The sequence below is a fragment of the Spermophilus citellus genome (assembly GCF_964194105.1).
Source record: "Spermophilus citellus genome assembly, chromosome: 6".
NCBI lineage: Eukaryota > Metazoa > Chordata > Mammalia > Rodentia > Sciuridae > Spermophilus > Spermophilus citellus.
Genome location: NC_138187.1, coordinates 65,976,517 through 65,998,931, shown reverse-complemented (window position 1 = coordinate 65,998,931; position 22,415 = coordinate 65,976,517). Strand labels below are relative to the sequence as shown.

At 40.2% G+C, this 22,415-nt stretch overlaps 1 protein-coding gene across 1 annotated transcript in view; it reads right to left on the bottom strand.

Annotated features, from left to right (window-relative positions):
• SVIL (supervillin) overlaps positions 1-21,901 on the bottom strand; it is a 199,145-nt gene extending 177,244 nt beyond the window's left edge. The window contains exons 1-2 of the mRNA XM_081300115.1: positions 21,803-21,901; positions 1,426-1,518 (exon numbers count right to left, since the gene is read on the bottom strand). The gene's annotated coding sequence lies outside the window, so the exon portion shown is untranslated. The remainder of the gene's footprint in view (positions 1-1,425; positions 1,519-21,802) is intronic.
• Between the last annotated feature and the right edge of the window lie 514 nt (positions 21,902-22,415).

Genomic DNA, 22,415 nt, shown 5'->3' with positions numbered 1-22,415 from the left:
GGCATCCCTGTCTTGTCCCTGACCTTAGGGGGAAGCTTTCAGCCCCTCATCGTTCAGTATGATATAGCCCTGCATCTTTTATAGGTGCCCTCTGCAGAGTGAGAAGTTTCCTTCTAGTCCTCGTTCGTTTTAGTGTTTGTTGTTTGTTTGTTTGTTTTAATATGATGAAGTATTGGGTTTTGTCAGGTGCTTTTTTTTGCATTGACATACACTTTTCTGCTTGCTTTCCCCCTGGATGCTTTTCTTATAACTCTGCATACTTTGCTATTTCTCACCTTTACAAGGTCTCTACTTCAGAGCATCCCCAGATCATCTTATCCAAAAGCCTCCACCCACTGCCTTATCTTCCCCAGTCAGGTAATCATGGAACCTTCAAAGTACTCAGCCATTATCATTATATGTACAAATTCTGATGACCTTTGTATAGAATCTAATATTTGCCAGCGTATATTGCATGATTTTAGTCCTCACAATAATAGACACTATTTTCACTGCTCTTCAGATAAAGAGTTTGAAAAAGAGGTTGGGTGTCTACCCAAAGTCATGCAGTTTGCAAGTGCAAGACTCAGGATTATAACCAGGACACCTAGTTCCGGAGACCATTCTCTCTCTCTTTTTCCCTTTTTTTTCCCCCCCAGTGCAAAGGATTGAATCCAGGGCCTCGCACATGTTAGGAAGGCTCTCTGTCACTGAGTTAAATCCTCAACCTTAAGACCATCCTCTTAAATGCTTGCTATCGTATCTCTCAATAACTATTTTTACTAATTAACTTATTTACTTTCTATCCATAAGCATTGTCAATCTAATTTATTGATGTCTCCCTAACATCTAATACCATACATGGCTTAGATTTTAAAACAATTCATGAACAAATGGAACATTGGTTATGATAAAAGAATTCCACAGGACTATGGTGAGTACCACTGACCACACACATCATGTAGATTAGCCAGGCCCTTTATTTATGAGAAAGATCAATTACCTTGAATACAACATTTCCAAAATTCACTTGGGCATAGATCCATCTTTCACCACCTGCCCCCACTGAATTAATAATATGGGAGCTGTGTTTCAGGGAACACCACTTTGAGAAGTCCCTGGAAGCACATTCGAAGCCATAGATCAGTTCAGAAAGAACTGAGTATCAAGTTTTCCTTTTCTTTCCAGGAGTTTCTAAAGGGCACACTGGGATACATACAGGACCACTGAGGAAATGTGTTTTTTCCAAGTAGCATAATCGCTGTAAGGTTTGTGGGCCCACTGATCCTCACAGGGCAGCTTTCACTTTCTTGAAACTCTGGTTCATTGAATGTGATTCAGACAGGCCACTCTTCATGACGTGGCTTAACCCAGTCTCAGAAGGCAGGCAAAACTAAAAAAGCATTAACCACAACTCTTCTTTCTATTTCTTCCTCCAAGACTTACCTTAATGCTGGTATTTAAATCATGCTTTCAGACGCAGATGGGCTTCAAAATCATTTCATCCCAGCTTTCCACGTCTTTATCTACTTGAACTCTCTGAAAAAGGAGAAAGAAAAATCTCTGCTTTGAAATCTAAGAAAGAAAACACCAATTCATATAACTGTATGTGTGAGCACAGCAGGATACTCTAATTAATTTGCTGTTTCTGAACAGCTTTCCCCCTTTCAATTTGTCTACCTCAGCCACTACAAATTATAGGCAGGGGTTAAAGAATCCTTTTAAACCTGATTTTGAAAGTACTCAAAAAAGAATACTTTTTCTCTTTCATCTTAAACTTGATGTATACAGTCATTTCCATGGAATGGATCTACAAAGCTCTTATTCTTCTGTGGCGACTGAAATTTTATATATTTAGTCAAAAGGTGAGAATTATCTTTGGTAAATATGAGTACTTTCTAAATTCAAATTTATATGAGATCCAAATAATGGGCCTTGGGAAGAGGAGCCTTGTCATACATGGAGAACTTAGAAAACAGAAAAATGTGGTAGAAATCATCCTGGAGCTGGATGTGTACACCCAGAAGGAACTAAGGCCTGATTCCTTAGAAAAGCAGCATTTCAGGAGGCTGAGAAAAGAGGATCATGAGTTCAAAGCCAGCCTTGGCAATGGGGAGGTGCTAAGCAACACAGTGAGACCCTGTCTCTAAATAAAATACAAAAATAGGGCTTGGGGATGTGGCTCAGTGGCTGAGTGCCCCTGAGTTCAATCCCTGGTACCAAAAAAAAAAAAAAAAAAAAAAAAAGAGAGAGAGACAGAGAGAGAGAGAGAAGAGAGAAAAGAAAAGAAAAAGAGAACTGCTTGGCAGGTAGTGAGGGCACTAGAATAACCTGTCTAAGGCATCCAGAGTGGGTGACTTTGCTAGAACTTGGTCCACACCATTGATAATAGGCAGCAGCCATCTTCAAAGGCTAGGGAGGAAGGGAGAAACCCACTTACACTAGAATGTGCCAGAACAGAATGAATACCAGTGTGTGTTTCCCAGTGTGATTTGCCTAGTGAGATGTAACGTGTAAGGAAGTGACTCACCTGGTATCAGTCATTCCTCACACTCAAAAGAGCGAAGTGCCTCTATGACATTCTGATGACCTAGCTGGGAGAAGTAATACAGACAGCAAGGACCCAGCTCCAAGACCCCAGACTGCAGAGGAAAGCCCCTGGGTTCATTAGCTGGTTAGTAGTTAAAAGATAAGTGGCTTCTGGGAAATCTTTTATCTTCGGCTACTGAAGTATTTCCTCCTTCTCCCTTCCCATGTCTATTCAGCACTTCCTTGTATGACCTTTTGAAAATGTCAGGACAGAGTTCACATCTAACCACAGAAGGCCCTGGAGTGGACAGCAGCCAGCGACACACCAGCATTGTGAGGGCCCAGAGCTGGCAGTTCTTGTTCTTGGTTTTCATAAATATATTTGGGAAGCTTGTTGTGAGAAGCCTGCTTTATCTGTTATGGAGAATGGGGCTCACTCCAGAAGCTCAGGCCCAGAGGCAACTTATAAGGAAATCATCTTGTGATGGGTGAGGGTGGTGGGGAGTCAGCCCATACGAATTTCCCATAAGGTATTAAAAAAAAATTAAAATCACTACATAATGAAATTCAGACAGCCATTAACTTATTACTTTAAACCATAAAGATGGTTGCAGTACACATAAAATATTGTGTTTAAATAGATGGCTCTTGGTTCCAAAAGAAAAAAAAAGTCTTTTTTTCCTTCTTCCATAAATCTGTTTATTATATAAATTATTATATAAATTATATTATTATATTATATTATATTATTATATAAATCTGTTTATTTATTAAGTTTTGGAGCCTTGTGAAGTGGGATAGACCAATTTAAGCCTCTCTGGGACCCTGGGGCTCTTCGTTAGTATTCTAAACTTCAGAGGAACCTGTGTACTTTGGAAAAGGAGACCCTCACACTGTGGCAGTACAAAGAAAGGAAAAAGGAAATTATTTCAGAAAAGGAAATGCCCGAGACCCATGAAAAGCCAACAGGGAAGGGTAGGAGAGGAACCAAGGGTCAGGGGAGGAATTCTCATCCTTCCCTCTTCTCCAGAGCACCACTCACATCCCAGACATCATGCTGTGTCTGGCCCACTTCCCTCCAGAGCCCTTGGAACAAAGACTTTCAAACTTGGAGCGTGCAGAATCATACTGGGGCTCTAGAACTTCAGGGGACTTAGAAGAAATTCTATACTGGAGAATATGAACCCAAAGACCAAGAAGAAGCAAGAAAGCTGGACATGAAACACTTAGTTGAAGGCATCTGACTTGTTCAAAGACAAAGGGAAGATCTCGGTGACTAAAATGATAAAATATCAGAGTTTAGTACATGAACTAGAAAACAAAACTGTGAATCAGCTTTAATGCAGGCAGGATAATTTGGGGGAAATAACAAGAACATAATTAGAAAAGAATTCAAATTCAGTGGTAGATACAATTGAAAAACTGTTTGAACTGATATAAAAAAAAAAGTAGAAAAAAGAAACTCCAGAAGAAAATGAGACACTGCAGAAAGAAGAGCCAAGATGGTAAATGCAAAAGGAAGAAGAGGTAGAAGAAAGCTCAAGGCCAGATGGAATGGCCTGTCCCATTTCTCCAGTGCTCTCTGACCTTGTCAATATGTACCAAAAACAATGACAAGACAAATTCTACACAAGACTAATTCCAGACCAATGACAAAACTAAGTCTAGACCAATTCTAGACCAAGTGCATCCGGAGGGGAGATGTGCTAGAGAAAGGTTTTAAGGTGAACATTTCTAAAGATTTATTGGTTTGACACGAGGTGCTAGTGGGGTTGCCCACAGCATTTTCAACATATCTTATTCATTTACTACTGAACAATTACTGCTGCAAGTGACTCTAGTCTTGTTCCCTCCGAGTAGGCATCTAATGGAACCTCCATTGCATAGCTTATCCCTATGAGGCTGCTAATGAGTCCCAACTTTTACCCTGGCTACATTCTTCCATTCTTTTCTAGATGCCTAGAGAAAGTAAAGAAAGTTCTTTCAGATAGTTTCACAGAGCCTTGGTACTTCCTCCCTACATTAATATGAATCTCAGGATGTCATTTAGGATTCAGCTCAGATACCTCCAGTTTCCAGGAGACTACCTCTAACTGCCCTGCTTCCCTCTCAGGGGCCTCTTTCTCTCCTGAATTCATATCAAACACTTGATTATAAACAAACTCTTTAGTTGCAGTGGACCTTTGTTGTCCTTGGGACATTGGTTCCAGGATCCCCCAGTGATACCAGAACTCATGGATGCTCAAGTCCCTTACATAGAACAGTACAGTCTTTGCATTAAAACTATATGTATCCTCTTAAATACTTTAAATCATTTCTAGGTTACTCATAATACTTAATACAAGGTGCATGCTATGTAAATAGTTGTTATGCTGTATTGTTGAGACAATAATAACAAGGAAAAGGTCTGTACATATTCAGTATAGAAGCAATTCTCTTTTTTTGAGTTTTTCGAACCCATAGGTGGTTGACTTCAAGGACACAGAACCCAGGGATACAGAAGGCTGACTTATTCTCAACCATTCAGGGTTGGATTAGCCATAATAATAACAGCATAATCAGTATTATTTGAACATTTGTTAAAAAGTACATCAATAAAATGCCTCCAAATCAACATAACCATCTACCTATTCGAAGGTTTCCGGTGGCTGGTACTACATAATAATGACCTACGGATATCACCATGTGTTTGTTAACAATTAGGGACAGCCCTGTTCCATCCCTCCTTGGATAAATACATAATATGTTGGTGCTAAGGACTTGTCGTTCTGTTAGCTTTCCTTCTAGGACCAATTAAGTTGATGGAAAAAAACTGTTAGTAAGTGATTGGATTGTTACGTGAAAGTTAAAAGCAAGGAGCAAGGACAACAGCAGAAAGATGGTATGAGGAGAGAGAGAGGCATCAGGGACAGAGGGGGGGAAGGACTCCCTTCAAACGCCACTAGGCCCACTGCTTTGTCTTTTAGTGGCAAGGACAGCTCTCAATGACACACTAATCATGCTGGGCTTCATCTTAACCTTGTGTGTGTGCATGCCCGTCGAACAACATGGGAAATAACAAAAAATAGAGCATTTTGAGAGTACTAGCCATTGCCCAGTCTATTTGTTAAGTAATAGATAGAAGGTTTTGGTATCCTGGGCTTGTAAGATTTTTGCACACTAGGATTGTATGTACCTAACAGTGTGGATTTTCCTAATTACTAGATTTTTCAGTAGGTCATTTTTGTTGGTAGTTTTTACTCAAAAGGATATATTAAATTTGACTATGTCAATCTTTTTGCCCTCTTACCTCTCTTAATCAAGAGTACCTGTACTGTAATTGTATTTATTCATCTGAAATTAAACTGTGGGATTTTATAAGCAGGACTCCTATCTTGTGTTGTATGATTTTAGTATTTCATAGCCATGAGTCCAGTGATCCACAGATACCAACAAGGTATCAGTGAGCAGAGGGGCAGCTCATTCTCCCTGTGAGGGCTTCCAGCCACCAACATGCCACCAGTCAAAATAGCAACTGACGTGGAGGACATGTGAAGGAGAGGGAGCTAAAATAAGCACCCCAGCCCTCCCTGTGAGATCCAGACACTTCACACCCCTCTGTCCTTGGGGATATCGTCCTACAGGGACATTCTCCCCACTTTCTGGGATTTCTGCTTATATCGGGTGCCCTTTCCACATAACCCATGACAACACAAGTTCCTAAAAGGAAATGTCAGGTTTGATACATTTTCAAATATGCTCCTGCAAAATCCTTCGACACTTAAAAAATGTGGATATTAATCCCAAATTACAAGTGAACAAATTTAACTTTCCATTAAATTCTCTCTCTCTTGTGTGTGTGTGTGTGTTGGCCCAGAAAACCTTTTGTGAGGATTGGAGGTATAGCTCAGAGGTAGGGGGCATGTGAGCATGTGTGAGGCCCTGGGATCAATTTCCAGCATCACAAAAAGAATAAAACAAAACACACACACACAACTTCAGTGGCTCCTACTACTTGTGGAATAGCAACCACAAAATTAATAAACAAGTAGCAATGCTATGTGATAGATACATGTGCTTGTACATATGATTTGATGTCTATATCATCCAAATATAGTTAAGAGCCAACTTTGTACTTTGTAATTAAACACACACACATGTTGTGTACTTAATATGCTAAGTCGAAAAACAGAAGGGAATATTTCAACATCTTACAGTATGCCTCAAAAAACACCAAGACTTTCTCCAAGTGTCCTCAAACCCAGGCAAGTCTGTAAAGCATGTGAGTATATTTTTATAGATGATCCTAGAAGCCTCTCTAGTGGTATCTACCACAGCTAACAGAGAGCTAAAAGGAGGTAAATGGTGGTCTTCCTAGTGGACCAGCGTGGGCTGAAAGCAACCACAGTATCTTGGGTCATCTTGGCCTCTTCCTGGACCTCTGAGACCCTTACAATCAATTTGTGCAATCGAGGGCAAATTTTCTCTTTTCTACTGGCTTCATTCATACACGTTTTCACAAAAATAAGATTATGATGCTAGACCTTCCTCTTCTTTATCTATGTGGTCAACACATTTCAATTTAAAAGCCTATAGCATGTAAACCATGGTTGACATGAAAAATACACAGTGGGGTCTCAAGGTCACCCTTGTATATACTCTGCCCATCAACCTCCGTAATGAGGTAAGGAGCTAGGGGTGGGTCCAGGCTGAATGTGGATGACCTTGCTCTCATCATTTAGGTAATGTCTCCTGGACACATATTACCAAGGTGGATCTTCAAGTATAAGCAGCTTCTTTTTAATGTTAAAACTTTCTCAGACCCGTCCCTCTCTCCCGGCCACATGCCAGTGGTTGCACTTTTAATAAGACATTTACAATGTCAAAAGCCTAAAATGAATTCAGTTCCACACCTAACAATTTACACTTTATAAGTCACGGCCTTAAGAGCATTTAAAGTAATTCTGCATTTGTGAGACATCATTTAGCCTGAAGACAATGCTTAGAACAACATAAATTCCTTGACTCCCTTGTGAGTAAAATGCATATGAATGAAGTCAGACTGTGCCATATTTGCACACATGGGCAGCCTACTCCTGTCTCTGTGTGGGCATAGAAAGACTGCTTTTGGCTGCATGGATGCTCACTGATTCTCAGGACTCAGGAGCCCCAAAACACAAAGTCAACTTGACAAATGGTCACTATAGTATTATTCCCCCCCACACACACTTACCTATAGGGGATACACTTTAAGAGCCCCAGTGAATGTCTGAAACTGCAGATAGTATTGAATTCTGTATATTTGATAACCCCAACAGCAGTAGCTAAAAGGAGGGTAACATACAAGTGACTAACAGGAGAGTAGCATATATAGCATAGATATGCTGGACAAAATGATGACTCAGCAAAGTGGAACTGTGTGAGGTTTTATCACCTCAGTACATCATACAATTTAAAACACAAAGAGTTTATTTCTGGAATTCTCCATTAGTGTTTTTGGACCATGCTGGGCACAGGTAAGGAGAACATAGAAAATGAAATCATGAACAAGAGGGGACTACTTTATAAGGAGATGTCCAAAAAAAGTTGCTAAGCAGTACTAAAAGAAATGACTGTTGGGTAGAAACAGCAATAAAGGAACTCAGAAGAGAGAGACTGAGATAGATACAGAGATACAGATAGAGATAGAGAACACACACTACAATTCTTGTGCCCAAACTTCCAACCCTGTGTAGTGACCAAAATATGGAATAAACGAGAATTGATGGAGGACAATGCACCTCAGAAATCACAGCTTCCTTCTGAGTCTCCACAAGTTAAGAATAAGAAACGAAAACTAGGGCTGGGGTTGTGGCTCAGCGGTAGAGTGCTCACCTAGCACATGCAGAGCCCTGGGTTCAATCCTCAGCAACACATCAAAATAAAATAAAGATACTGTACCCATCTACAACTAAAACATAAAATATTTTTAAAAAAGAAATGAAAACTAGAACAGAACTGTTAACATGTAAAAAGAAGTGACCTGAGTCAACATATGTGAATATCAATGCACACTTCTGAGGCTACTCAGCCACTGGCCATTAGTCCAGGAAATGTCATAAAACTGGTTCTTACTGTCATCTGAGTTTGAATCATTCTTTGGACAGGTTCCTAGTAACAGCTGGAGAGTGTGACATACCCATGAAAAACACCCATCTTCAGAGTATTGAGGGGAAAGTTAATAACAATAGCCACAACCACAAATACTTATGGAGCAAGTAATACTTGCCAGGCACTATTCTAAGCAAGTATACATTTTAACAACAAATCACCACCACTAGATACAATTATCTTCTCCCCTTATACAGAAAAGGAAAGGCATAGAAAGGCTGCCCAATATCTTACAGGCAGCAAGTAGCAAAACTTGGCTCCAGAATTCTTAGTCTCACCCACAATGCTAGGCATCTCCATTGATTAAAAAATAATATAAAAGCCTTCAGAGATAAAAACCTTTTCATGTGATTCTATATACTTCATAGTATTTCTAAGGTAAATCTATATACCTTTTCATAACCATAATCCTTCTGATTTCCCTGCTGGAGCAAAATGGACCATCACCATAAAGTCCAAACACAGTTTTACAGCCCAGACTCAGTGGTACTTTTCTGCTCTGGGAGAAGTAAGAGAAACCTCTTCTTAGATCTTGGAGTAGGGCTCAACCAAAACATGCAGATGTCCCTGAGCCTGGTACCCTTATACCAAAGCCCCACCATGCATGGTGGTACCCTTGAGCTTCAGTTTAATTTAATGTACCAAACCCAAGTCAAACAGATGTGCACGTAGCATCTACTGAGGAGAAGGCACTACATTATGTTCAGAGAAGGAGAAAAGAAACTCAGGAAATAGTGATGTTAAAAATCACTACTAGGGGCTGGGGATGTGGCTCAAGCGGTAGCGCGCTCGCCTGGTATGCGTGCGGCCCGGGTTCGATCCTCAGCACCACATACCAACAGAGATGTTGTGTCCGCCGAGAACTAAAAAAAAAAATAAATATTAAAAATTCTCTCTCTCTCTCTCTCACTCTCTCCTCTCTCACTCTCTCTTAAAAAAAAAATCACTACTAAAATAAAAAGTAATTTGAAGATCTAAGTAGAAGGGATTGGAACACAAAATTGAGGGGAGAAAAAGGAAAAGACATATTCTGAAGTTTCTCTTCCAGGGATGAGTCCTGGAGGGTTAAATCACAGCTCAAAGAACTCTCATACTTTGCAGGTGGGAATGCAAAATAGTAAAACTCCTTTGAAAAACAGTGTGGCAGATGTTTCTTGTTTAAAAATAAAGTTAAGCATATATTTAACATATTAACCAGCCATCTCACCTCAAGATATTTACCCCATAAAAAATGAAAATTTGTTTCCATATGCCTTTATGTAAATGAATAAGGAGTTTTATTCATGATTCCCTAATAAAATGAAACAACTCCAAAGCCCTTTAACTGGTAAGTGGATAAACAAACTCTGTATCCACACAATGAAATACTAAACAGCAATGCCTAATTTTAACATATGGCCAAATGGACGAATAGCATATGCATTATACTAAGAGATAAATACCAAGCTTGAAAATCTATGTACTGTATGATTCCATTTGTACAACATTCTGGAAAAGGCAAAATTATAAGGGTAGAAAAGAACAGTGGTTGCCAGGGGCTCAGGCTAAGTGGAGGGATTTATTGCCAAGGCCACAGGGAAATTTCTAGGATGACGGATACTCATCTCTTGATCACAGTGGTATTACACCACTGTATGCACTTATCAAATCACAGCTGTACATGAAAATGGGTGAATTTTCATGTATGCAAATTACATATTAGTAACTCTGACCTTTTTAAAAAGCATCTCAGCAATCAAGCCAACAGAATTATCTCATGGATTGGGGCTATTACCTTCTACAAGGTTCAACAAACCATGTAACTAACTTCCTTTATTAATTTCTACCCCCAATTTCTTCACACACAGCACTTATAGTAAGAGTATTTATAATCTCTGGGTGTTTAGTGAATAGTTTTGCTCCATGTGTGTTTTAGTCAGCTTTTTCCGCTGCTGTAACCAAAGGATTTGACAAGAACAATTTTAGAGCTGGAAAAGTTTATTTGGGGCTCATGGTTTCAAAGGTCTTAGTCCACAGATGGCCAACTTCATTGCTCTTGTGCCCAAGAAAAGGCTGAACATCATGGTCGAAGAGTGTAGTAGAGGAAATTAGTTCAGAACATGACAATCAGAAAGCAGAGAGAGACTCCTCCACCCACCAGAGACAAAATATAATACCCTAAAGGCTCAACTTCAGTGACCCACCTGCAGTTACCATCTGGTTAATTAATTCAAGTGGATTAATATACTGGTTAGGTTAAGGCTTTCATAACTCAATCATTTCACCTCTGAACTTTCTTGCATAGTCTCACATGTGAGCTTTTGGGGGACACCAAATATCTAAATCATAACAACATGCTCCTACCATGACATTCCTCCACACACTCAAAGAGAAGAGGCCAACTGATTACAGACTGAAACTTCCAAAATTGTGAGCCAAAATAAACCATTTATCTTCATAAGTTTATTATCTCAGGTATTTGTTACAATGATGGAAAGCTGAATAACATACTCCATTAGTGGACCTTCCAAGAAACAAAGATTTCCAGCAAAGTTAATAAAAGTTACAAAGCTTATAGAATATATCAGAGTATTTTGAAATCCTATTTAACCTTTGCTAAAACAAAAGAATGTCAACAAAATGGCAGAGTATGACTATACTTTACTATATTTCCATTATTAATAACCTTTGTTTATTGGGAAGGAGAAGTTCAAATTATAAGAATCTTAACTGACTTACATGTTAAAATCTTTTAGGCAAACCCTGACAAAATCCATTCAAAGCATTCATCTGCTTTACAGATTATTTTCTTCAGTTGCCCTAAGATTGGTATATTGAAAAAGCTCTTTTGAGTCTTTTGAAGTTGCAGCTTACCTAGAGAGAAGCCAGAAATAATACACAAATGCACAACCACATCAAGTTTGATTCCTGTAAGTTAGAGAGAGGTGCAGTTGCAGGAGGGCCAGCAAGGCTCAGCTTCCACGTCGTGGGATGTTGTACACATCCCAAAATCACATCTGTTTTGTCCAAGACAAGATTTGTGCCCAGTATTCAAATCACAAGGAAAAGTTTAAGTTGTTTTGATTGGAATAACTGTAGCCTGCTAACATGCACTTCTTCCAGGAAGCTATCGACTTCCATCTTTTCCTCCCTCTTTCCCCCAATTCAACCTTAAGAGCAACAGCAGAATCCAATGGGAAACCAGATCAAAACACACTTCAGAACACCAGGTCCAGGGATCTCCAGAGACAACAGGCCCAACATCAATTTTCATCTTTTCCCAGTGCACAGTAATGTTTCAATCCAGTTGGAACCATCCAAACTTGAAACCAACTTGTAAACTTCATCTGCTTTTCATTTCTTACAAGTTTTACTTAAAAGAATTAGTTCCCCCAAAGTAATCTTAACTCATCCACCTCTCCATTACCAGCCAAGAGAGAAATCCTCTAGTCACTTAGGGCCAGTATAGGTGACTTAAATGGCTTCCCAGTATTTCCTTTTAGCTACTTTTTTGAAGCTCTTTAATGATTTTCCACTTTTTCTACCATACCATATTTCTTAGTATATATACTCTAGGAAAGATCTGCCCTTAAAAATTTTTACTCTTCTGTTCTGAAGGATTCCTTACTCAACTCTGAATTCAATAACTTTTCCCACAGTATTAAGAATTAAAGGAAGATTTTTCTGGCTTGTTGTTTAAGGTGTCAAGACATATTCCTTTTTTTTTTATCTGGACTTGGGTCTGCCCTTTACATAGCCCCTTCTTGTACACTAACCAGCTGTTTCTGCCTTCCACAAGACAGCAAGATCAAGGCTTTATACTCTATCCTTCTGCTGGGTCATCTATCCAGATATTTACCTTATTTATTCCCAATGGTCCCAGACATATCATCCCTATTCTTAATTTTCAAAAACCTCAGAGTTAAAACACACATACCCCCGCAATGTCAAACCCTCTGCCAAGACTAGATTACTGTGGTTTTCTTCTTGGACTCCATTATAATGACCTAAAGATGTATTATATCTAGATTCTTAGAGGTCTGTTAAATATTAATCATGATAATGTGAAATGCTGGGAAATTGGGTCATTCTGAATTTCCATTATTAATCCAGTCTGTTATATCATTTCTCTGTGAGGTTCTAGAATACAGTCTTAAACAGACACTGATTAAAACTCTCAGTTGTCAATGACTCATTTGAGAAGCCAATGAAACCTATAATTTCCCTCTTGAGAAAATTTTAAAACAAAATAGTATCCATCTATAATTGTTATTCTAGAACAGGGGCCAGCAAGCTGCACCCCATGTGCAGATTTAGCCCTCTGCCAACCTTTGTCAATAAAGTTTTATTGGAACATAGCCATGCTTGTTCATTTCCATATTACCTATGGCTTTTTTCATGCTACCATGGAAGAGCTGAATGGTTGTGACAGGGACTATATGACCCCCCAAAGGTGGAAACATTTTGGGGCTGGGGTTATTGCTCAGTGGTAGAACACTCACCTTGCACGAGCTAGGCCCTGGGTTCGATCCTCAGCACCACATAAAAATAAACAGACACTGAGTTGTCAACAACTCATTTGAGAAGCCCATGAAACCTATAGGTTCCCTCTTGAGAAAATTTTAAAACAAAATAGTATCCATCTATAATTGTTATTCTAGAACAGGGGCCAGTTATTAAAGTTATTTTAAAAAAAAAAGATGGAAAATTTAAAGTTCTGGCCCTCTACAGAAAAGGTTTAACAACTGCTTTAGAGCTTTAAAGCCAATGACATCTATGACAATGATTATTAAAAATTCCACCCTGTGTAGTTTTGCACAGTTATTTAGTTGGAATATTATTTTTCACAGGGTACATTTAATTAACAATTACCCACAAAAGAGTTTAGCTCAGTGCTTGGTATTCAGTAGGTGTTAATATATGTGCCCCTTTTCTACTCTCCAATCTCCTCCTTGTCCTTCAACTCTTGGTGCAAACACTTCCTCCTCTCTGCTTCATTTTCCCTGCAGTTAACACTGGCTACTCCACATTCTCATTATCTACTTGCTTGTGTGTCTTCCTATCTAAAATGTGGCTTCTTCTAGGGTAAATGCCAATCTTATTTACCTTTTTTCCCCCAGGGCTTGGCACATACCACAATGTTGGTAAAGACTGTTTCAGAGAATAAATGAGTAAAGAAATACATCAACACTAGAAATATCTTAATTCTAAAAGGTGTCACATAAACAACATTAATACTATATTAATAAATAATATCAGGATTTTCCAAACTGAGTTTCACAAATGATAAACACAATTTTTTCCATTAGTTGAAGGTCCCATTTTGCCATATGTCATAGCAGTTGTCTTGAACAAGCTAAGAACAGGTTAACACATATAGACACCAAGAAGTTCCTAGGTCTTAAGGAAGCACAGGTTGTGTATCCCTTATCCAAACATCTTGGGAATATTTCAGATTTCAGATTGGATTTGGAATATTTGCATATATAATGAGATATACTGAAGATTGGACTCAAGTCTAAACACAACACTCATTTATATTTCATGTACACTTTACACACATGGATTGAAGGTAATTTTACACAAATTTTTAGTGTGCTTATATTTTCACTTTGATCTATCTTCTGAGGTCAGATGGGGAATTTTCCACATGAAACATCAAGGTGGTGCTTAAAAAGTTTCAGATTTGGGAGCATTTGAAATCTTAGTTTTCAGATTAGGGTTATTTAATCTGCAAAAATGATTTTTGTTTCAAGCTACCTTACATTCTCTAACCAAACCTCTCACTTTTGAATGAAAATGCAAAGTGTGATATTCTGTGTATACAAGAGCCAGAGTTGAACATTTCTAATAATAGTGATATACTTAAGCATAAATTAGTTTCTATGAAAAAGTAATTGCTTTGTTTTTTCATAAATTTGGCTAAAAAAGAGATTCATGTGCTCAAACATAAACAAGTCAGGTACCGATCTAAGCAGTGAGGAACCAACAGTGAAGAAATCAAGTTCCTTTTATGATGCTAGTAAAATAAATTAGCTTAAAAAATCTCAAAATTAATTCTGACAAGATTCTTCTTGGTGTTATTTATTCCAAAGAATTTTCCATATTGTATTACAAAAATAACTAAGAGGGTTTCATATTTCCAAAAATGGAGACAGGTTTCCACATTGGATTGTTTACTATAACTTGCTGTAACAAATTACTACACATATGTTGGCTTAAAATAACACATATTTATTATTTTATAGTTCTGGAAGTTACAAGTCTGAAATGGGTCTCATTAGGCTAAAAATGAAGGTATTGGCAAGGCCACATTCCTTCTGGACCTCTAGGGGAGAATCCATTTTCTTGCCTTTTCCAGCTTCTGCACCAGGTGGGAGGTACGGGATTTGGGGAGGTCCTGCATTCCTTGGCTCATGGCCCCTTCCTGTATATTCAAGGCAACAATGGCAATGGAGACTGTCATCACATGTCATCTTGACTCTTCCAAGGAGGACAGTCTGGTGATCACAATGATCCCACTTGGAGAACATGGCATGTTCTTCCCCATCTCAAACACAACTGGTCCACAACTTTAATTCCTAATTTCCATGCAACCTAACATATTCACTATTTATGGACTAGGCCATGGATGTCTTTCATGAGAGAGTGGAGAGACAAGGTTCTCCCTACCACATATATCTTTGTAGCAATCAGGCCAATAAGCCCAGGTCACATACCTGATCCCAATGGGAAACAGCCAGATCTTTAGAAAGCAGTACCCCCACCTGCTAGGATTTACTCCTACCCAGAGCAGTCCCCCTACACTTCAAAGAGCACACACCTCTACTCTGCTTCCAATTCCACCAGAGCAAGTTGCTACTTCCAGCTCATCAAGCCATGGTATCTCCTTGTCCTCAACTCTTTTAAATCGTAATGATTTTTTCCTAGCCATACACCCTATAAATGGAAAACCCAATCCCTTTCCTCCATTCTCCTATTCTGGTAAGGGATGTAACCCCCTTCCTCAAGTGATACACAAAAAGATGTGTTCATTGTAGTAAAGGTATAGTTATCTATGTTTTGCTGTTTGGTCTGTATTACCTAACCATACACATATTCATTCATTCTTCTATTTTTTAGTTCAAAGGATAGTTTGTGTGTGTGTGTGTGTGTGTGTGTGTGTGTGTGTGTGTGTTTGCGTATGATACAAACTCCTTGAGAGTAAAGACTTTTTTCCCTCTTTTGGTGCTGAGGGCTGCATCCAACACCTCATGTATGCTGAACATATGCTTTACCACTGAGCTACATCAAAAGCCCCCAAAAGAAAGACTGTTTAACTTGATAAACACAGAAACCTGGTGATTGCTGGTCATCTCACCCCCATGCAGAAAACTTATGAAGCAGTCCTTGATCACGATAATAAAGTAAGGATGTTTCTAGTATGGTCTGTGCACAGAGTTTTGCAAAGATTTCCTCTTGTCAAAGCTAACTGGAGAGAATAACTAAGGATTTGGCCAGCTCTGGCCAAAGGGAGGTCACTCTGGGTCCTGAGATATCACCTTGGGGAGCAGCTGGCTCTTGGAGTACTGAGCTGGGTTTTGGTTTAGGGGAATTAGGGCCAACTCTTCTGTTTTTGACAACAGCCTTTAGCTACACAGAGGGCTACATTTCAGTTGGCATCAGCCTAGGGTACAATGCCCATTTGGCCATATGGAGCAGATTTTCCAGCTCTCTGTTGCTACTGGCACATACTTGTGACCCTTGCGCTTGGAAGAATCTACTGACAGCTAGCCCTAGTAACACAAGAGTTCTTTCGAGGTCATTGGAACTCATCTGTCCAGTGGAGATCACTTACCTTAGACACATCTCAAAATAAAGGTGAACATAGTATGGAGAAAAACCATTTGTACAAAAAGAAATAACTGAATAGAGCAATTTTGTAGTTCCCAAAGCAGTAGTTTATTCCCTGGAGCCTAGAGAGGTCTGAGGGGTATTGAAACCCCAATGCTTCTGCTATCGCCCTTCTCCTGCAGTGTAGCATGATCTAGGTAGAATTCATAGCCATCTCCTGACATTGGACTTCTTTCGATAGCTCATATATAAAATTAAAACACCTGGGTTTACAGTCATTTGTAGGCAATGGAGGGAACTAATTTACTCCACTAACTTCAAAAATTCTCCAGTGTGGTGGGAAATACATATTATATCTTCATGAGAATAGCAGCAGTAGTTGGGAACGCTATTGAGGCCATGGTTTAAGAAACAGTTGGAACTTCAGTCTATAGACTTTATTTCTCTCAGTGGCACCCAGGACTTCTTTATTACATATTTTGTCATGAAAACAATAACCTAAAACAAAAAGTACTAAGTACAGATTGGAAGAGCTAAAGATCAAGAATCAAAAAAGGCAACCACTTCCTAAATACCTATGCTTTCAATATGATGCTAGAAGCCAGGGATCCAGTCCCACCTTAGCAAAAGTCTGTTTGGTGAGATCAGCATCCAAAACATACACCATGGCAATGCTCTAACAGTTTTGTCTACCTCCCCAGCCCTGCCATAGGTGCACGTGACCCAATGGCTTCTAGGAGGAGCCTCTTGAATGACATGTTTAGTGATCGGTCAGATTTAGCCAGTTGAGAAGGAAGGGGGAAGTCACTCAAGGTACTAGGAACAGTGTGTTCAAAGCCATAATGTTGAGACTGAGCCTGGTGTTTTCAAGAAGCTCATAGTAATCACATAGTGATTTTTATGGACTAGGCCATGGATGTCTTTCATGGGAGAATGGAGAGTCAAGTTCTCCCTACCACATATATCTTTGTAGCAATCAGGCCAATAAGCCCAGGCCTTGTACCTGATCCCAATGGGAAACTTGGGACAGCATGTGGTACCCATGGAGGGGTGGAGGATGGGAGCCTGCACCAGAAACTCTGGAGATGTCATGCTGAGGTTCTGGACTTTAGCCAGGGGGCTAGAGCCAAAGCTGTACAATGTAAAAAGTACATCATATGTTTAGAAGTGTGATGGGGTTCAGTGCAAATCAAAAATAACAAGGAGGGGCTGGGGTTGAGCTCAGTGGTAGAGCACTTGCCTAGACGTGTGAGACACTGAGTTCAATACTTAGCACCACATAAAAATAAATAAAATGAAGGTATTGTGTCCATCTACAAATAAAAATATTAGAAAGGAAAACTTTAAAAAAAGAATAGCAAGGAAAGAGGGAAGAAGGAAGAAAGAAGGAGAGGAAGGGAGAGAGGAAGGAGGTGGTAGTCTGTACAGCACACCTGGTCTGGCCTTACAAACTGTTGGCACAGGGACAGAAGAAGGTGAGGCGGTAAGAAGCACAGGGCACCACAGTATAGGAAAGAGGTGAGTCTCCCTTGGAGAGGGAGGCCAGGAAAGCTGTCATAAAGGTGCTGTATTTGCAAATGGCATTGCAGGCAATGGAGCTGAGACTGGGGAGACTCTCCCCATGGGCAGGATGGAACTGTGAAGGAGGAAAAGAACACGAGCAAAAGAGGAGGTGATGGATGGAAGGTGTGCAGGAGAGGCAGGAAGACAGACTGGCAGCAGGTATGTGACATGGGACGCACGTTAGTAAATGCTAGATAATGAAGAAGATCCAGCATTTACTAACGTGTCTCAGTCCAAAACCTGACATGCAAGGGCAGGACATCTCCTAAAGCTGGAATGTTGTGTGACACACAGAAGACAAAGCCGGGGAGAGGGGCAGGGAGGGGTGAGTAGCACAGGTTCCTGGCTTATTCAATTAACATCCTCCTGACTGCCTCAAAATTACATATCAGCTGACAAGGTAACTGTTAGTGCGCCTTAAAGTCTTTGCACCTAAAATGCCTTTTCCAGAAAGACTTGCTTAGCATGGAAGCTGAAGAAAAGCCTGCCTCCTTCCCTCCTCCTTCTTCAGATCACTAGGGAAAGGAAGCCAGAAACCAGAACCTCCCCTCAGGGCACCTACTCAAAGATGTTATTAGATCATCAGAATGAGCCTGTGCTCTTCCATCACCAGATGTCTTCTCTGCTGCGAAGCTCATGGCGCACACAGCAAGAAATCTCCAGGCAGCCTCCTCTCCTTCATGGCTTCAGCAGGGCTTAGAAACCAAAGCGCCACCTTAACCCCACATCAGGGATATTCTGCTTCCACGTGACTCACCACACGCTTCCTCCCAGACCTGACCAGAGGGGAAGGCTCAGTTGTGACAACCAGCAACCGCCCTTCCTGCTCCCCACCCCCACCCGCAGCCCCTTGCACTGTTTCCTGGGAGGGGCCGGTGAACACAGCAAGTAAAAAGGGCCTGGCATGGACAGCAATGCCAGCTCTCGCTTCTGCTTTCCTTCCACATCTCATTTGTCCTTTTGTGCTGGTGACAGCTTAACCTACAGTCACCTACACAGTGACAATACAACATTCCTCCTAGGCCCTTCCCAGAGAGAAGCCCCTGTGGAGGTGTCACAACCCAAAGCTTGGTGGCTAGTGAGTTGGCCCAGGGACAAATTCAGGATGACTGAAGAGTTCCCATCCCCAGGGAACTTCAGGTTCAGTCAAGGAGCTGCCTCAGTTCATTAAGTAAATGTTCACTGAGCACCTACTATATGCCAGATACTGTTCTAGGGCTTGGCATAAAGTACAAATCAGACAAAAAGAAACCCTTTTCCTCATGGTGCTCAGATTCCAGTATTCAGTAAGGAGTGAACTTTTCCACACTTTATGAATAAAAGGAGCTGAGTCAATGACATAAGAACAAAGTGATGTTGCATTTAAAGGGAAGAAGAAAAAGAAATACTTCTTCCTGGAATTACAGAGATGAGGAAAGAGGAGTCTAAAAATTGTGTTAAGAGTTAAATAGAGCTGGGGACATAGCTCAGTTGGTAGAGTGCTTGCCTCCACATGCACAAGGCCCTGGATTCAATCCCCAGCACCACACAGATATACAGAAAAAAACCTTAAATACGCCTTTAAGGTTCAAGTATCTATTATCCTTAAAGGACATTCAAGCATTCTCAGAAACATAGTGCTTCATCTCACGTTTAATGACAATTCTCATATTGCCCCTACAGAATGGTACACGGGAGACTTGGCTATGGAGGCAGACATTAGGAATGTAAGGTAGCAGAGCAGGTAAGGCTCAAAGGTTACAATAAGATCCTCCTAACAGTCAGGTTTATAATCAACTCATAGTAATGGTCTCCCAAGCTAGAAAAACACACACCTGCTTCAAACTCTTGTCATTTTTTCTCCCTTGGTAGCTCCTCGTAGTCACTGCCCTGGTCTACCTGCACTAAGATCCTCGCTGAGAACCAAACCCAGGACTCCTTGCCTGGGCCAGCCCTCACTCTCCAGGCCTTTGGGCTTCCCCTGCTATGAAGAACCCTCCGAGTAGCACTCCATCCCAGTCTTACAGCAGATACACAAAACCATCCTCTAACCTCATGAGGGCTAAGGGCAAGCTATTCAGAAATAGATCTGAGAAGGAAAGTTTTAAAAAGTAGCCCCCAAAGCACAATTGAAGTACTAATCATTAAAAGTGCAATAATCACATTGAATGCCTTTGTGTAATTTTTTAAATGCACAAAAACTAAAAACTTTGCTTTCCTTGAGCCACTAGTCAAGTCACTGTAGAATGCTTTTTGTTGTTTGGAATGGACCTAGAAATGGACCTCATTTGTGATCTCCCAAATCAGCCAAGCTCCTCTGCTACAACATCCTTGCCAGACAGGTGTGCAGTTTCTATGGCAATAGTTCCATCAATGAAGATCTTCCTCCAGGACAGACAAGCTGTTAATTTGAATGTCTGATATTTCAAAGATTCTCCTTATAGTGAGCTCAATTTAGTTTCTTTTCTTTTCTTTTCTTTTTTTTTTTTTTTTTGTACTGGGGATGAACCAGGGGTACTTAACCACTGAGCCACATCCCAGGCCTTTTTGTTTTTTATTTTGAGACAGGGTTCTCACTAAGTTGCTTAGAGCCTCACCAAGTTGCTGAGGCTAGCCTTGAACTTGCAATCCTCCTGCATCAGCCTCCCGAGCTGCCCGGATTACAGAGGTGAGCCATGGTGCCCAGCTTCAATTGGTTTCTTTATATCCTCTACCCATTGGCCACAGGACAGATGTGGCTAAATAAGTAGAACAATATAGTAAATACCAGGAGTTTCTTTAACTATAAATCCAATCATTAGTGCAATGGGAAGAAGAGGGGGAAATAAATTAATACTTGGAGAACTGGAGAGCAAGAATTGTGATCGCCCTTAATAACAAAAGATTGTGAATGGATTTTGGAAAGGAGAATATTTTGGAATACAATAAGTGAGCTGAGGATGAACCTGGGACTTTGAATGAGATACAGAAGAACTGATGGATATCCAGGTAAGAATTCTGCCTTGGGAATCAGGGAGCACTGCTTTGGGATTAGGTGGCTTCAAGGGGAGTAGTTCCTACAATCCAAAGAAAGAGATGGTCTTATGGTGATACCATCAGTTATTCTGGGACTGGGGAGGGAAAGGTTGGTTATTAAGTTTATAAAATTTATGAGATTATCAAATTTACATGAGATTAAGGCCTGGGGTGGGGCTCAGTGGTAAAGTACTTCCCTTCTATGCACATGGCCCTAGGTTTGATCCCCAGCACCACAAAAGAAGAAAAAAAAATTATATGATTAAAATGAGCCCCTATGTTTGTAATTCTATATCTTATGTCTTAGAAATGAAATTCTTACATTCTCTTCCCACATGTGAGGATGACATTCAGAATATGCATGAGAGGCAGGCAGAGGGATGGGGCATAGGAGCAGGGGCTGGGGATGTAGTTCAGTGGTACAGCACTTGCCTAGCATGTGTGAAAGACCCTGGGTTCCATCCCCAACCCCCCCCACCCTCAAAAAAAGAGAAAAGAAAAGAAAGGAAAGTAGGAAAGAAGTAAGGAGGGGAGAGAGAGAGAAAGAGAAATAAACAGAGTTGACTGTTTAGACAGGTAACACCTTAAAGCTCAGGTAAACCTAGCTGACAAAGCTTACTTAAGAAGAATATGTTGTTGTTGTTTATTAAATACATCTCATATGATGACTAAATCACAATAGTACCAGATACTTTTTTGTAAGAGAAAACATCCCAAACTCAGTCTTTTGAGTTGCTACTATTTAGATGGTCTCCCCCTAGTACTGCAAACACATTCTAAAATCCTCAATAATTACCTTTTATTCTGTTGGTTGAAACTCAAAGAGAATTCACCATCCCTTCCTGGACTTCTCCTTTGGATTTAGAAAATCGCCAGTCTCCAAGGTAGCGAGGACCTAGAAGGCAGAAAAGGTTTTAAAAATTATAGGATGTAATTTTCAAAGTTGAACTATACACATGTGTGACATGGGATTAACTGGTATAAGTCACCTCTGAAAACAACAGACTGTCTCCTATTTTATCAGTATCCCTTACTGCCCTTTGACCTAGCCTAGCCGAATTTGAAATTGACATACCATTTCTATAACTCTCTAGTTTTTAAATTAATATTGTGTTGCTGGGAACGAACCCAGAGTCTTATGCATACTAAGCACATGCCTTACCACTGAGCTACATCCCCAGCCTGTATTTGCTTATTTAAATTATGACTAAAATTGCCTTGATTGAATCCACTTCAACTTGGCTTCACTTGAAACATTTGTTATTAGCTACTGCAAAAAAACAAATTACCCTTATTTCTGCAATGCATAGTTCCCATTCTTGCCCAATACCCACCTCAGTCCTGTGGCAAGCTATGTGAAATAAGCATTGCAAATAGTTCACCCACATATGCAGAGGAAGCAATGACAT